The sequence below is a fragment of the Gavia stellata genome, chromosome 3 (genome assembly GCF_030936135.1).
Source record: "Gavia stellata isolate bGavSte3 chromosome 3, bGavSte3.hap2, whole genome shotgun sequence".
NCBI lineage: Eukaryota > Metazoa > Chordata > Aves > Gaviiformes > Gaviidae > Gavia > Gavia stellata.
The window spans coordinates 79,333,045-79,350,186 of NC_082596.1; the positions used below are offsets into that span (position 1 = coordinate 79,333,045).

At 43.2% G+C, this 17,142-nt stretch overlaps 1 protein-coding gene and 1 non-coding gene across 2 annotated transcripts in view; one reads left to right on the plus strand and one right to left on the minus strand.

Annotated features, from left to right (window-relative positions):
- Positions 1-6,412, minus strand: part of SEMA5A (semaphorin 5A) — a 345,320-nt gene extending 338,908 nt beyond the window's left edge. Inside the window, exon 1 of the mRNA XM_059836141.1 lies at positions 6,396-6,412. The gene's annotated coding sequence lies outside the window, so the exon portion shown is untranslated. The remainder of the gene's footprint in view (positions 1-6,395) is intronic.
- Positions 6,413-11,098: 4,686 nt separating this feature from the next.
- LOC132316816 (small nucleolar RNA SNORD123) lies at positions 11,099-11,167 on the plus strand. The gene has a single exon (XR_009483946.1). It is a non-coding gene; the product is annotated as a small nucleolar RNA SNORD123 (small nucleolar RNA).
- The last annotated feature ends 5,975 nt before the right edge of the window (positions 11,168-17,142 follow it).

Below are 17,142 nucleotides of genomic sequence, written 5' to 3' on the forward strand. Positions count from 1 at the left end.
GCCTCAGTGCATTTGCAACCTCCACAAGACAGCCTGTTGCCTCTTATAAAACTAACACAAAAAGTTGTATGAACACACTTGAAACCACTGAGGCAAAATCCACCAGAGCTCTTCCACCAGTCCTAAATTTTGTTGTTATTTCAGGGACTAATCAGAACTTTTATCTGCACTCACGATTCTCCTCTCCTCTCCTTCCTCACCTGATAATACTCATCGCACACCTGCAGTTACACTGAGACCAGTCCCCATGGGGCCTTACTGAGATCAGTGGCCATGGGTACTTCAAAGACGAAAAGTGTTTTTAAGAGGATCAGTTCCCTGATACTGTTTACAGTATGGCTCCGCATGAAGAGTTACATTGGCACAACTAAAACGACCCAGTAGACAACTGACTGACGTAAAAACACAGAGTTGCCAAGGAGGACAACAAACTACAGTAACACTCTCTGACTGGCACAGCATCCTCCACCTGTATCTGCTTGCCTTTGGGGAACAGAGCATACAGTGGTTTTCACGTCACAAAGAAAAACTTTTATTAGAGGACAGGAGTTAAGGGGGTTTTCTGGATGTGTCAAGTGAGAGTCAGAATATGGATTTGCAATGTCAGAAACAGGTGCAAGAGACAACAACACTACCAACATCGTCTTTAGCTACTTCAGCACCGCAGCTAGTTCATAAGGCTCATAAGAGTCATCAGACTCTTGGCCTACCCCAGGGTGATGTGCCTTGACGAGCACTATCAGGAAACTCTCTATTCCCTTCTAAAGCTGAAATACCATCTTTTGGCTAAACTATGAGTCCTGTGTCGCAGTACCGGGTAATATAACAGACACTAGCAGCAATTTTGCACACTTACTCTCTCCTAGACATTCTTATTAAGTATTTCAATATCATTGCTTAGGTTTAGAAAGTAGCAAGGAAGAGCATGCACTGGAGCAAGAGAAGATAGATAAAAAATTGGAATACACACACACACTGTTTTTGATGATAAAATCTAATAAAACAACCATATAACCCTACCGCAAGTTCAGAATAAGAAAGCAAACAAGACATAACAGAAGAGGCCATCAACAACCGAATTCAGATCAAGTAACATATGAGCCCAATGACTGTGGACAATCCCTTTTCACAGCCTCCAATTTTGACTCTGACTTAGTAAAGAAATCCTAAAACTTTGCCAGACTTTGAGAGACACAAGGCAATACACATGACCTATCCTTCCGTAACTGGCAAGGCCAGGAGTTTTCCTCAAGTACTCAGCAATTTCACTTCTATCAGACAAGGTCAACAGAAAGGGCTTCATCCTATATGTCTTCTCCCGTACCATACTTCTCCCATTTCAGCAGTGCTCCTAGAGTACACTTCATAACTAGGAGGTTTTGCCAATGCAAACGTTGTGGGCTTCCATTGAAACCAGGTCACTGAAATGATCCCGATTATGAAAAAACACACAACACACACAAAAAAAAGCAGCAGGAATTTCTGAAGTTACTTTAGCTAGAGAAAACACAGTGCAGAACAAGTGCCTAAATGTTTTTAAAACCACAACACAAATACTCATTCGCATACCTTTGTCTGTAGAGTTCACTAGTAATAGAAATGAATGATTCAGCAACAATCTTACAGTGGGTCAAAAGAAAAGGGCCCAAAATTATTAACATACTAGCTACAGAGGCCTTATAGTTAACTTTACATTAAGCATTCTTGATTCTCAGCTAAACCTAAGTCTAACCAGAAAACACATTTCAATAGCGTTCTGGGTTTCCACCTAGACTAGCAATTCAGAGAAGGAAGGCAGCAGCAGAGGAAGCAGCTCAATTTTGAAATTCAGAGAAGGGGTGGGTAAAAGAAGGTGGGAAAATCTCACAATTTGCAGCATGGCCCATCTCTACAGGCCATCCAATTCACTTTATAAGCCAATTCTGCAGCCAACACATATACTCTAATTCATTCATCACATGTATTTAGTAAAGCTTAAGAAAGGATCCCAGTATTACAGAGAAAGAGGACAGCAACAGGCTGCATTTCAGCATTCTGAAAGTTATAATTTCTGTCAGCTTCTCCTAAACCAAACCAACACTGCTAAGTGGTTGTATGTTGCTGTTCATCTAGCAAGGAGTTAAAAAAAAATAAAAAAAAAAATCAGCAAATTATATGCTAAAGATTCAGAGCTACCCAATCCCAGAGCTACCCAATCAACATCCTGCAAGTGAAGCAGTAATTCCCATTACTGGCGTTGGTAACCACGAAAACTTTGACCAGTTCTGGCAGAAATGAAGACCCAGCAATTGTAAGGTATACTGGAGCTCAAGGATACATCTAGATTTTAAAAATTGGAAAAGGAATGAAAATCTATATTATCTTAATCTCACACAAGAAATTTCTTAACACAGATAAGCTCATTAGAGATAAGTTTGGAAATGATAGTGCACCTGACATGTTGCACAGCATTTAAATTTTTTCTAAAACAAATTGTTCAAACTGTTTGAAAAGAAAAGATAACCTTTGAAAAGATAAGTTTTAACAGTTGAGTTAAACTCAAGAATTTCACCTACAAAGCCTCAGTGCAGACTTCATATCAACCCCAGCTTTCCGCTACTATCACTGACAAACATCAGCTCCTTTGTGAAATCACCTTTCTAATATACGCTGGGACACAAGTACAGATTTCTTCCCAAAAGGTCCCCAAATATAGATTCATTTTATTAATATATTTATACAAATATAATGAGTATGGAGATAAAGAGTTGATTTATACAGCAGACAATTGGATTGCATCAAAGTACCTCAGGGAAGACACAAATTTGAGAATAGATTATGAACAAACCCACTAAATGACAAAAGATTTACATGCTTTCTACTTTGGAATATACATTCTAGAAGAAAAAAATCAAGACATTAATTAGACTGCAGTTTTGGGGTCATTAACTTGGTTTACATTTGTTACCATCCTGACATAATGTTAAGCAAATGTGCTATACTTAGATGCAACCTGGCAAATTTCTTAAATAAATAACCGGGCACATTTACAAAGCAAACTAAAATAAAAGCCGCAACCTTCTTTGGAAACAGTTTGCTGCTTTAACAACAGATTTAACAGCAAAGTGTACCTCAGCTGCACAGTTCAAGCTGTGAGGTTCCCCAGGTCTCTGTAAGAATTGCAGATAGCAGAGTGCCACCTGTCTTTCACAGGTCACAGCTGCAATGCTACAGCCTGGAAATTAAAACTAGCCTACCGCGAACAGCTGACAACCGTATCTCAAAAGGGTCAGTCTGAAAAATCTTCATAGCATTTGAAAAAAAAAAGCCCACCTCATTCTTTTGAATCAGTTACAGCGTTATGAAACACATTAGGAAAGAGCAAACGTATAGTCTGTAACTTAAAACTATTTCCAAATAGGAATGTATACACATGCCAAAGAGGATAAAAGGATGGTAATGAAGAGAAACAGGCTGATTAACAATAATTTGGAGAACTCAGCACTGACATGAACTCCCATTAAACATCTCCGTAAAATGATGTTACAGAAAATGAGAAGTTCCTCCGCGCTGCTCCCTATAATTACGGTGGCAGCAGCAATACCAATTCATCTCAGGAGCTGTAGTAACTTTAGAACATATATTACCAAACATCAAGATCATATCAAAATTTTATAAACCAGATGTTAAATCTAGAGCTGAATCATGTATCATTGCTATTCAGAAGTCAGTCATCACAACACATTAACTAGATACTGCTTTACATTAAATGACACAGTATCAGATTACACATACCCCTTCCCCCCACTATCAACCGATAGTACTCGTAGTACACACCTACTATCAACTGATAGTACTATGAGCTATCCACTTACGCGTCCTACAGCACAGAAATAACCCCCAGCCAACACTCGGAGTGATGCAGCCCTTGCAGAGCAGAGTGCAGAAAAGGGTCTGCTCGTGCTCAGCCCAGGAGCTCAGCTGCTCCCTTGGCTGAATTCCTTCACACAACCTCTAACACAGAATCATAGAATCATTGAGGTTGGAAAAGACCTTTAAGATCATCAAGTCCAACCGTTACGCTAACCCTGCCAAGTCCACCACTAAACCATGTCCCTAAGAGCCTCATCCACACGCCTTTTAAATACCTCCAGGGACGGCGACCCCACCACCTTCCCAGGCAGCCCGCTGACTGAAGTTCACAGGAGGCTTATGCTGTGTTTCTGCAGTTCATGGCTTGTAACGTACAGTTTACTTACTGGAAAGTAGTGAACTTCATTCAGTGAAAATCCTGTATTTGTATAAGAACACATTGTATTTGTGTAAGACTACATCAACAGAAGTTAGAATTCACGTGGTTTCCCTAAGTAGCTGGAGGAAAAGAAAAAAAAAACACCACAGAACTCTCTCTCTTCTGAAAACAGCAGCAATACGTAGTTACCACCCTTTGCATCTCTGCCCAACAGGAAATGAGTACAACAAACCTGATATAACCAAAGTTTATGGATCATTACAAAGTGCACGAGCACTCCTACTACCTGTAAGCATTTCAAGAAAACAGCAGTGGTTAAAGATTAAAAGAAATGAGACACTACAGATACTAACGCCTTCAGCTTTCTCAACCAAAACAAAACTGTTACAACATCCCAAGGAATAAGCAATCCGACTTAAAAGCAAGTGTTTACACTACTTAGCTCAAAACAACCTCTCCAACAGAAAAATAAACTGCCACCCTCCAGAGCAAAGTCTTAGCTCTCAGCAGGACTCCTCACAGCTGTTCAGCATTAAAATGAGAAAATGAGATGAATCCATTAGTAAATGTAATAAAGTCAGATTATCAGTACCTGCTGGAGAGGAAGGTGGGAACACAGCACAAAATACAGAAGCCTACCAAAATCTTTTGCTAGACTAAGCCCAGTACTTAAGGGCATACCGCAGCCTTTTGAGACAGCAAGACACTTTTGATTGAGTACGCATTATATATATGACATCACCAAGTTCAACAATCCTTACTAAGTCAAACTTCGCTAAACTGAGTCTCATTCACCTAACAACCAGAAGACGCTGAAACTGCTGCAACTAAGATTTGAGTCCAATTTCCATCATGAAAAATTTTATTTTTACAGCACTCTAGCTGGGCTAGCACCATACCAGCCTTTCACACAAAAATTCAAACTAAGACCGGTTAGTCAGCTTTCGGAAAATACGGTCTTCAAATGCACTACCTGAGGGCTGCCGGAGCATGTTATTACTATAACTTTAACAACAGTTTTTAGCTTTAGGATGTTTTTCTTAGCTGTAATCTTACAAATTCTAACCATCTTCACAAGGGTGCGTGTGCATGCACGCACGGACCTCTCCTGCCAATAGTCCGGTTTGCTGAAGGAAGGGACGTGCTGACAGCTGCCCCCACCCCTGCTGCCCCCCAGGAATAATCCCGGGCTGATCGTCGTCGTGTCAATCTACCGTGCATACTTAGGTACGGCAAACCCTAATAGCTGTCATTTATCTGGTAAGCAATCCTCACAGAAAGATGGATTAATACAACAGACGGAGGTGTTTCCTTCTGCATCGCTGCAGAACGGTAACTCAAACTCCACTCTTCAGAAAATGCCAAAATACGCTTACACCACAGACCGAAGCTAGTCCAGTTAAATAACAGCGACAATAAACGTACATTGGGACTGCACATCGTACTGCAAGAATATCCCACCGAAAACCCCACGTTTCTCGGGCAACTGCCAGTGCCCTTCACGCCGCTTCTCTTCTGCTCTCACCAGAAGAAGAGGCAGAGCAAACTTCACTTGCCGAAGTATGGCATAACCCCTCCAAAACGTTTCGGAGCCCCCGGCTGCCCCCCCGCAGCCAGGGCTCAGCGATCGAAACGCACCTCACGCTCCTGGGCGAGAAAACCCTCCCGCGCGTGCGACCCCGCGGGCAGGAGCGGCGCGGGGGCTCCCGCTGCGCGGAGCAGTTGGGGCTTCGGTCCCGTCGGAGACGCGGCTGCCTGCCCGGCCGGTTTTTCTTTTCCCGAACACACAGCACCGTCTTCGCGGAGAACGACCGCCCGTTCTGAAAGGCTGGGTGCACTTTCGGGGGTGGGGCCGGGCAATGCCCGAGAGGGGCTCCCACCGCCGGCCGCGCTCCCCGCCACCGCTCCCCGGCGGCAGCGCCCTCCGCCTCGCTCCCAGCTCCCCCTGCCGGCACCCGGCCGCCGCGGCGGCCCAGACCCCGGCGGCCCCCTCAGCCCCCCGGGCGCCCCGGCGGACCGGGGGCGCAGCCCCGCGGAGCCCACGCGCGGCGGCCCTGGGGAGGGAGAGGGCGGCCGGGGACGCGCCATCCCCGCGGCTCCCCGAAAGCCCGGCCGCCCCCAGCCCGAGCACCGTGCGGGGGGAGAGGGGCCGGGAGGGGGTTACCTGGAGGCGCCGTAGGGCTGCCCGGCGCAGGCGGGCGCCGCCGCCGCTCTGATGCCCCGCTCCCCGGCGCGGCGCTGCCGCCTCACGCCGCCATGGCCGCAGCCTCGCCCCGCGCAGCCCCGCCGAGCCACCCGCGCTCCGCTCGCTCCCACCAAGTTTGCGGCGCGGCAGCTGCGCGCCTCGCCCGCCCGCCGGCCGGACCCAGCGCCCCGCGGCGGGGGCGGAGCAGCGGCGGCCGCCCGTCCCCGGCGATGCGCGGGTCACCGCGCAGCCCGCAGCCGACGCTGCCCCGGGCTGGGGTGATCTCGCATTACTCCCTTCCCTCCCCCGCGCTCCCCCCTCCGGGCCAGCTGAGAAGTTGCAACCGGTTGAGATATGTGTGCTTGGGGGTTGGTTTTGGTTTGCTCATTTTATTTTTTCGTATTTTTTTCTTTACTTACCGCAGCCCAGAAAGCATGACCTGAGGCTTCTCCTCGCGATCAGATCTGAGCAGGGCCGCCCCAGCGCCAGCGCAACTAAACACAACAGATCCCGGCGAGCTGCAGCAGCGACAGCGGCAGGGAGGGAGGGGAGGGAGGGACAGGCAGCGGGCGAGGGGCAGCTCCGCGGGTGCCGGGGTCCGCAGGGGCTCCCGCGGGACGGGAGGGCGCGGCGCTCCCGGCCGGTGCCCGGAGCTCCGCGTCTCCCCGCCGAGCCGGGCTCCGGAGGAGGCGCCTCTGAAGCCGGGGCGCAGCAGGTAGAGGAGGCGAAGGAGAGCTGGGCGCCAGCGGCTGCCGGGGCTGCCCCGGGGCGGGGGGGGCACGGGAGCGCCCCGGCAGCGCCCGCCTGTGCCGAGGCTGCGCGCCGCCGGCTCCTCGCTCCCGCCGCCGGCTCCCCGCTCCCCCGCACCCGCCACCCCCCCACCCGCCGGGAGCCGGCGAGCCAAAGCCCAGCGTCCCGGCCCCGGGCCTCCGGGGGCCGGCGCGGGACCGCGCACCGGCGGCCCCGTCCCGCTCCTGCCGCGCGGGTGAGCGGCCAGCCCCCGCGCTGCGCTGCGCTGCGCTGCGCTGACCTGCGCTGCGCTGCGCTGCGCGCTCGGCGCGGGCGGGCGGGGGAGAGCGGCGCTGACAGTTTTGCGGCCACGTAAAACCTTGCGGCGAGTCCCTCTCCGCCCCCTCCCCTCCCCTCCCTCCACGGCACGGATCGACGTGTCAGCCCCGAAAGTTTATTTTTAGGCCCTGGGAGAGTTCCCTATAAAGGTCCCGTGGCGGGAGCGGGGCCGTGAGACGTGGCACTGCGGGGCTGGCGGCTGAGGCGCGCAAGCATCTTCCTTCCCCAGGTACGTACGTTTGCATTTCCGCGCTCGCGGTGTTTTCCACGCATGCCTTTGTGTTTAGCCAACCCATCTGTATTAAACCAGGAGGTTATTTTTGTTCGTACATGTATTTTAATGAATTCCATCAAAGTTTTTTTCTTTCATGGCAGCATTTGCGCGTTTCTGCTACACACTGCAGCAGAAACTGACTTGGGTTGTTTGTAGCAAGACCTCCATTTAGAAGACTAAAAGCACTGTGAATTTATTAAAACAAACAAAACCGTGGAATTGATCCATGCTAGAGTAATCCTATAAAAATATACTTAATTAAAACAACTAGAATCAAAACTTATCTGCAAGCCAAAATGTTGCACATCAAATTGCCTGAAACAGCCAGCTCAAGGGACAACGTTGCTTTGGCTACGTTATAAAATAAACTTGTTTGAGGAGAAAAGTTAGTGAAAGTTTGAAATTATCATTAAAAATGAAGCTCTGGAATTTGGAACGTTCTTTCTGATTGCTTCTTGGTGTTAAAAAAAAAACCAAAACCACAAAAGCAAATACTAAAGGCCAAACTTTTTTCCCATTACAGTCATGTAACCCTGACAGTCGAGGATGTTCTTACTTATAACAATACAGTTTTGTAAGACACCAATGTAATGTATATTTTTGTAGGATCTCTCCTGTGAAATGTCCTCAGCTCCAGAAAATACTTGTATAGAAAAGAAAAGAATCCATTTTACGCCTAAAAATTGCCATCAAAGTAACTGCAGCTATAGGACAATTCACGTATATACTCTGTTAACTTGTTTGGAGTGTTTTTAAGACATATCTATTCACATTAGCAAGTCCCATGCTTTGTATGTATCTCCACCTACTACAGTAACTTCAGACATTTTAAAGAGGAGATATACTTGTTTTTCCAAGTGCTGGAAAAGAAAACAAACCCAAACATCCACATTTTATCTATGAAAAGTAAGCACTGTGGATGCAAAATCAACTGCCAGTAAAAAAACATGAAAAACTTAGCACCTAGAATGATGTACATTTTAGCCCCTAACAATTCCTCTGTGGTTTGGCTATGAAACAATGGACATACATGCAAAACAAACAAATGAAAAAAAAGCCAAAAAGCCACACAACATGTGTAGTTTTATATGATACTGGATTAAGGATGTACATTACATCCTAAGAAAAATTCCACTGGAATCGTACTTGCTCTGTATCATCCCCAGAGGTTTTAAGTTGTATGCTTTATAGCTAACTACCAGTCTCATAGAAGAAGAGTAATGACGTCAATGATTAATTCTGTTTCATTTTATTTTGAGAAGTTTCATGGGCAAAGATGTATGAAACTGGCTGTGAGATTAACCAGGTTTTAAATAAAGCTACAAAATGTACCATTATTTAATGTTACATGTTACTCTGTGCTATGTCTAAGTGCAGAGTTGAATCGGATTAGTTGAGTGAGATGAGCAATTTTAGGCAAAAAAATCCCCAGACATAGTCTTGCAAGTAGCGGCTGAGAGTTTTTTGGGTCTGTACAGGTACCTTGCACAGTGGTGTCTCAATCCCAGGCTAAGCCTCTATGTGTTACTATAACCAAAATAAATAAGGACATCCTAACATAATCTAGAAGTATTATGCTGAGGGTAGGAGAGAAAGAAGCAGGAGAAGCTCTGCTATCTGATTTGAGGAAGGAAAAGAAAACCCTGAGAGGATCAAGTCCCAATTCCATCCAACCTTCCTTCCAGTATGGATCACCTCCTCCTCTGCCCTGTGTTTTCCTGTAATTATATTTCTCACTGTTACTAATCCTTGATCCCTCCTTGCAACAAAATAGAGCCTAGCGTGTTAAGGGATGGCAGCATGTGAAAGCGGTAAGGTGCTGCAGTTGGAAGAGGAAAGGCTGCACAGCACCTTCAGGCTTTTGGCCAGTTTGGTGGGAAGCCAGATTTCAGCTCCTCCCTGTGGTGGCAGGATATAAGGAGTGTTAGAAAGCAGGGAAGGGGGTGGATTTCCATCTGTTTGGGTGGGAAAGCCATGGTGTAAGGGAAGGCCTGTCTTCACATTAGCTGTCAAAAGCACCTTGAATAGTATGTCTGTCTTTCGTCATTTAGAAAAACAAAGTCAGATACTGTAAGCCCAAAGTTTAAGTTAGGTTAAAAGGAAAAAGAAAGAAAAAAGAAAAAAAAGTAGGGAGGAGTTAGCTTCAGTAAAATTGAGCCTTGAGCTACGCTTCCATTGTAGAGAAAAGACCTCGCTTCACAGTGACGGAGTTCAAAGGCTTTATTTTCACTGCATTTTGGGTTTTTTCGCTCCATTGAAAACATTAGTTATTTTTGTTTAATTCATGAGAAACACGCAGAGAAAAACTTTGAAATCTCACAGTTCATTGCCTGCTTTTGTTTTTTCAACCACATCATCTATTACTCAGGAGAAACCCTCCTGGTGACCAGAAACTTTCCAGAGCAGACCAGCCAGGAGCATGGTGCATGTGAACAAGCTCCCTTTCCTGAACCAATGCTAAAGAACACAGAGTTTGTGCAGTCTGGGATCTTGAATCCACCTTGCTTATGTGACCTTGCTGAGAGACCTGTTCATCAGGTTTACATTGCTATTTCTTCCTTCTTTCCCATCAAGATTCAGGAAAGTATTTGGTCTGCTGCATTTGAGTTGTGTGAGTCCTCAGCATTCCCACCCACACTGAGAAAAGTACTCTTCCAAGGCTGGATCATGATGAGTCTGCCATATTTGAATGCCATCCTCAGATGATTCCAGTAGGGAAGTATACTGTTAAAAAGCAGGACATGCAAGGCTGTAGCCCAGTAGCACATACCCCAGTAGCAGACACAAGACAAGTTCAGACTGAGAAAAAATTTGATTGTCTTAGCAAAAGACACCATTGCAATACTTGCTTTAAATCACAGGGAAATAAATGCCAGAGTTACAAACTCTCTCCTGTTTTCTGTCAGATTATTGTCTCACATTATGTACTGTATTTAAAGGTTACACTGTCTACTACCTGTAATATCTATGAATTAGGAACAGTGAGATGAGATTCTAAATTACTTGGCTTTTGAGAGCTAGATGTTCATCTGATGAGTTTATATTTACTGTTTGTGATCAAAAGAGAGAATAAAGTAGTATTTCTCATGGTATTTGTATGATTTAGGCTCTTTATAAACAAAATGGTTTAATTTCATGAATGCTTAAGGTGGTATTTTCAGCACAACTATATAATATAAATAAATGTGCACTTGCATTTATATATGTGTGAGCTGATTTTTAGTTATTGCCTCTTTCTTTTCATTAAAGTCTCTGGCAGATAAGGCAGTTAAAGAAGTTGTTACATGGGCCTTAAATAAGGGCTGTCTAACTTCACTTCCCTAAAAGTAGTCAGATATTTGGTGAAAATGATGAATTCTGGGGTACTGATTCATGTGATCTGAAAAAGCCATCCATTTCCTGATTCACCTTCATATCTCCTCCAGGAAAAAAAAAGGAGTATGTTACAATGAATACCTGCAGTAAAACAAATTTTCTCTGTGTGTTTTTCTGTCTTTCAGCCACTTCCCAGAACTGATACTTTCAAAATGAAGAAGAAGGTAGGAATGAGAACAAAGAATGCCTTGGAGAAATCCCGTCGAAAAGTTTGAGGAGTAGAAATAATAGGAAATATTATTAACTCTCATCTCTTAAATAGATCAGAATTTGAACTGAAATGATGAGAAGTCACAAACCTAAGACACAAGTCCTATTACATTTGAATCTAGATTCAAGGATTTTTAAATTAATACACAATAAAAATATTAGCATGTTTTTTCCTCTAGTTTGGATGATAATATATTCTGCTGCCTTACACAACTTTCTCCTATAGACTAATTTAAGTTTTAATTTTTTGGTTGTTAGCCCCAAGACACGTCCTTAAAGTAAGGCAGGGTATGAATTAGCAATCCATTAGTTGCTTTTCTCTGCCTGCAGGTCCGTACTCATTAATATTGGATTCCTGTGTTACTACGTCACCCAGTAGTACAAGTGGGATTTGGATAAAGAGTACATATATATGATCTTATCACTGCCAAATGGTCTAAAGCACAGGATATAGAGCTTATCTGGACTTCAGGCTTTTGGGCTGGCCTTCTTGGGGCCATGTGAGTAGAGACAATACTCAGCCTAACTCCTGCCTTCACAAATTAGACCACCACAATTTTTAGAAAAAATCTTAACCAGCTGTGTAGCCCTCATACTTAGGCAACATTTCTGTGACACTGATCTAGCATTAGGAGCCCTAAATCACATTTACCCTGTGAAAGCGCACCAAGCAGGCAGCAAGGTGTATGGCATGGGAAGTGACGATGGAGTTGTCCGCGCACGAGAATTTCGTAGTAAATTCTCCAAGTAAGCCAGCCCCCTAAGTCACTTTTAAAAAGTGATTTAGCTAAATTAGAGCAAACTCCCATGTGAACATTTTTGTTTTGCTTTGAGCATATCTTAAATCCACTAAAAAATGTATGTAAATTAAACTGAAATGAACAAAAAAGACTAATCAGAAAAGGGTTTTCCTATAGTCTCACTGACTGTCTTTAATGACAGTTCATTTACCCCTTTAGTTAAGCACAGATGGCATATATGTGTGACCAAAGATCTCACTCACCTTCTGCCCTTTCACTATCTAAGACCTACAGTGAACACAATAAGCTAGAAGTACTTGTCAATAGGGTTTACATAGGAAGTAAGACAGTCAGGAGCTTAACAAGATGCATGGCATATTAGAATAGATTCATTTTTCCAGCCATACATTCCCTATCAGATCAGATAATTTAGTAGCAGTAATAAAAGTTATAAGCCCAATTCAAGTGATATTTTCCTCAGTTGCTCCTCCACCGTGTTCAGTTGCCTGTTAGGAAAAAAACTGGATGGTGTTATTTACAACCAGCCTTTTTAGTCTGGAATTGTTAAAAAACAAAATGCCTAACAGCTTGAAAGTGGCTATAGAAATAGTATTAGGCAAAGACAAAAGAGAAAATAAACTAAAACTGATGAATGTTTATCACTGAGAAACTAAAAATAAATGAAAAAAAAACCCAAACCCACCTTCTGAATTCATTTACTTTGCTGATTTTACTTGGATACCAAAGCAATCCCCTCACAGTCTGGTCTTCTGTCCCATCACTAGTCTAACTCATGTCAGAGTTGAGCAATAGGAGCGTAAGGAGGTACCAACATCATCCTAGACTTGAAAGGAAACCCCACCCGTAGCCCTGCAAAGTTTTTGTGCATCTCAGCTGGCACTCATGGATTTAGCCTGTTCTGCCTGTCTCGGTTCAAGGTCAAACATGTAAGTGTTAAACATACATGAGGGAGGTTCCCCTACCAAGTGTCATTTACAAGAGCAGATGCTGTGGGCTGTGAATTAGGAGAAGGTGGATATTGGTCTCACATTGTGCTGTTGTTACTACCCCTGTTTGTATCTGATCACTGCCCCGAATCCCTCCCATATCATACACAAGTGTAATTTTTTTTGTTTTTCAAAAGTCACCTATAAGTAGCACCAAAAATCTGTGCAAAACCTGTGTTGAGCTGAACTCTCTGCCATTATACCTTCAGCCTTCATGCATTCTTCATTCATTTTGTCCCAAAGCAATGCTCAAACCAAAGGGATCCCACCATTTCCCAAACAGCTGTGAACTTTGCTGGCAAAGTACAGTGTATCTGTTTATTGCAGGCAGTCCATTTAAAAGTGTACAGCTATTTTCTACTGTAAGTTGTTTTTTCATTCAAATATGCATAAATCAGCTGCATTGTGACTTTGTCAGTTCAGGGTATAAAGGAGATGATGTTCCTTGATGAGCAAAAGTAGGAAGCAGTAGCATTACAAATTCTAGTACTACTTAACATTTGAGTATTTGACTTATTGCCCTTAGCATTCTGCTAATGTCAGATGTTTGGTATAAGTTCAATTATTAAATTTGTATCTCTCTTATTGCTTTCCATAGCCTGAAACAGTTGTAATTATTGAGATTATTTAAATCAGTATTGTATTCAAAATGTTTTTATTGTTTTTCTTTGTATTTTAGTTAATAAAAACTGCTCTATTAAAAATACTGCATGTTAATTATTTGCCTGGACATATGAAGACATGTAAGAGATTTTGCTGAAGAAGGGAACACCTAGCCTGAGTCAGCTCTGGGAAGCCAGAATTTGATCTTCGAAACCTAAAGTTTCATAAAATAAGCCTCATTGCAAAACACTTAGCAGGAGAAGGGATGTCCAGACATGCTATCAAAGAGCAAGAGCCACTTTTGGTTTTTTACAGGTAGTCCCAGCTCCGCTTAGATTACTAAGGTTTTTTACTACATAATGAGGCTTGGGGGTTCATTAAAGAGACCAAGTTAGAGGAAGGAAACTGAAACAAATGTTAACCTTGTAAGTAAGTCCACCATCATGCTTTAAATGCTACCAGAAGATACCAAAAGGAGACCAAGACTGTAGTGTCCACACGCCTTGAAGCACCTCTTGTCTCCAATGGACATTCTCAATTCAGAGCAGAAACTGGGGACTTGCAGGGGGGTTGGTGCGTGCACTGATGGTGCTATATAAACAAAATAAGGCTCTTCACTGTTGGTTCTTTCATCAGCCGTATGTTTACAAGGACTTTAAAGGCTAAAATTTTAAAAGTAGTTGTAGCATGACAAAGCTGTTAGTTAAATAATTTGCATAAAAATATCAGATTTCGACTGGGTTTGGCAGCTGTGGACAGAGATTCTAATTTAAAAGACAAGAGTGAGTAAAGGAAGAAATACATAGGAGCTACATGGCTAACACTATCTTCTTTATTCTAATAATCAACTCCTACTACTACCAAAAGGAGAGTGTTAATAATAGGACTTAGTCATCAAGTGGAAAAAAACCTTGAATTATCTCAAGAAAAAAGGAGAAAAAAGTAACATTCATCCAACCGCAACCCAAAGCCTCTATGCCTGCCAACATTCTTGACTTTTCACAAAAATAGGCTATGTATTTATGCCCCAAAGACACAGCAGCTTGGACCACAAGATAGGAACTAATTCTAAAGTTAAGGACTTTCCTGAAGAAAAATCTTCCCAAAGCCATTCATTTTGAGCACTTAGTAAATGTGGATAACTAGCACAAAGGAAGAGACATTCTTGTTCCAAAGCGTGTATGCATAGGAGAAAAGCAAGCAGTCACTCAACATGGTAAATGATTGGCAGCTTCTGTTCGTAGCATGATAAATCATCTAGCAAAAAAGAATCTGACACATATTCATTAGCATCAGGTTCTGGGAGAGTTTTACGTAGTAATTTCTCCATGAGACAGAAGCAAATGCAATGTTATAGCAGCTGCACGTGGAAACAAGCAGCTCAGTGATCTGCTGACGCCTGCTTTCCCTAGGCTGTGTCTTATGTCTGAATGGTGAAACCCTCAGGTCCTCCTGCTTTCCATGTGCTAGGAAATGTGTGAACTATGATCTTCCAGCCCTCACATTCCTGCTGCTCTCCCCATGTCCTCTGGCCTCCTGCCCTCCCAAAACCTAACCCCCCCGCCTGGCTGGTCACCTAGGCAGGAGACGGGTGTGATGACCAGGCAGGAGCTCAACACTGGGTACTGACTGACTGACCAGTGGACTGCTGCTGACCACTAGCTACCACGCACGCTGCCTCTAAGAGGCCGTCAGGGGCAAAAAATGTGCTCTGTGGCCCAGATGGGTCTGTTCAGTGATTTCAAAGAGATTGACTGATAGCTTAATCATCATTTTAGGCAACCAGGATAAAAACTGAAGCTTTTTTAAATCCTGACATTGTATTTTCATAAAGCAACTTCTTTTTTGTGGGGTTTTTTTAATTAGATACATAAGTTTTCGCAAATCAGAGCAACAAAGCAAATATTTGCAGGTATACCCAAAGTGTAGTGAAAAACCGGCAAATAAGTATGTTCTGTAATCGTCTTTGCTCGTTGGATGTTTATTTAATTTACCTGATTTTCCTTCTTCTGATTCATGAAGCACTATTGTAAAAGGAGGGGCAACAAGGCCTAGATGTTTGTATAGCATAGCCACATTTAGATACTCTTCTTTTTAAAAAGAAGTGGTCTCAGTAAGTCATCTCACTTGGAGAAACTAAGCACAGAGCAGTTCCAAAAGACATATCAGATGGTCGATTTTGTTGCCTTTTTACTGGTTCAGGGAGTTCAGTGTAGGAACTCAGGTTTGGTCTAGATGGGTTGTCTAAAATATTCACGTTGTTATTCTTTTTCTTTTAGAGAGGGAACTGGAGAGATGTTCTATTGTTTGAGGCAGAAAGCGAATGAACTGGAACAGTTCATTATGGTCATAAATGGTTTCATTCTGGTGCTGTGACCAAAAGCAATGTGAATGGATAGAATACTGCTGTTTACATAATTTTATTTTGTAACAGCTGAGGAAATGACAAGATTAACATAACTTCCAAACACTTATACTCAATTTTTAATGGTTGACGTTCCCAGCGTCAGCAGGCATGGAGCTGCCATCAGGAATGTCTGGACATTCTTTACAGCGGATTGTCAGGAAAAGCCTCCCACTTGGCTGTCTCAACGGGATCCTTCTTCCTCACTAGATGCAGTAAGAGCATCTGTAAACATTTTTAAGTTTTGGTCAACAGCAAATCCTTGGCAAAGATTTCTTTTCTGACTTTACTGGAGCAAGAATGGGTTATATAATTTCTAGGTTGATAGAACCAAAAGCCTTTTAAGGAAATGAAGTGCCTACATTTTCTTGTACACCAATGGGAATTGCAATTAGAGGAAAACTAATAGATACTGTAAATAAATAAAGCTCAAAGTTCCTGGTGTATTTAGTGGCATCTTGCAGTACACTGCAAGTCTTAAAAGTGACACAGCGTGAAGAAGTACCCTTTAAGACTGAATCAATTACATTCTGCTTGGAACTCTTTATGAAGAAACACACAAAACAAAATTGAAATGAATATTCTGTATAGCAAATACAACTGAAGAAATCAGCAAGGAAAGACAGAGGGTGGCAAAATGCTCTTTGGATTTGTTAGTTGAGATCATGAAAGAAAATCAGAATTGTGTCTCCTCATTTTAAATCATAGCTTTCCTTTCAGTTCTCAAATTCAGATCACTCATTCAAAAATACAGGTAACTAACATATATCCTATGTTTGAGAACTATGCAACATCAAGGGTACAGTTTTTTGATCTATTTAAGAGCACAACAATACTGGTTACTGCTGACACTGCATTGTCATCCATAAATATCATACCTTAGGAAACCACAGAAGAGTTTATCTCTCTCTGTGCATTTACTCAGTGGTTAGCACAACAGGACTCTGGTTTGGCTTGGATCTACCAATGGACATTACTGTTATATCAAAAAAAAATTGATAACAGTCCTTCTGTTTGATAGAAAGTTACACACTGTGATTTTCTG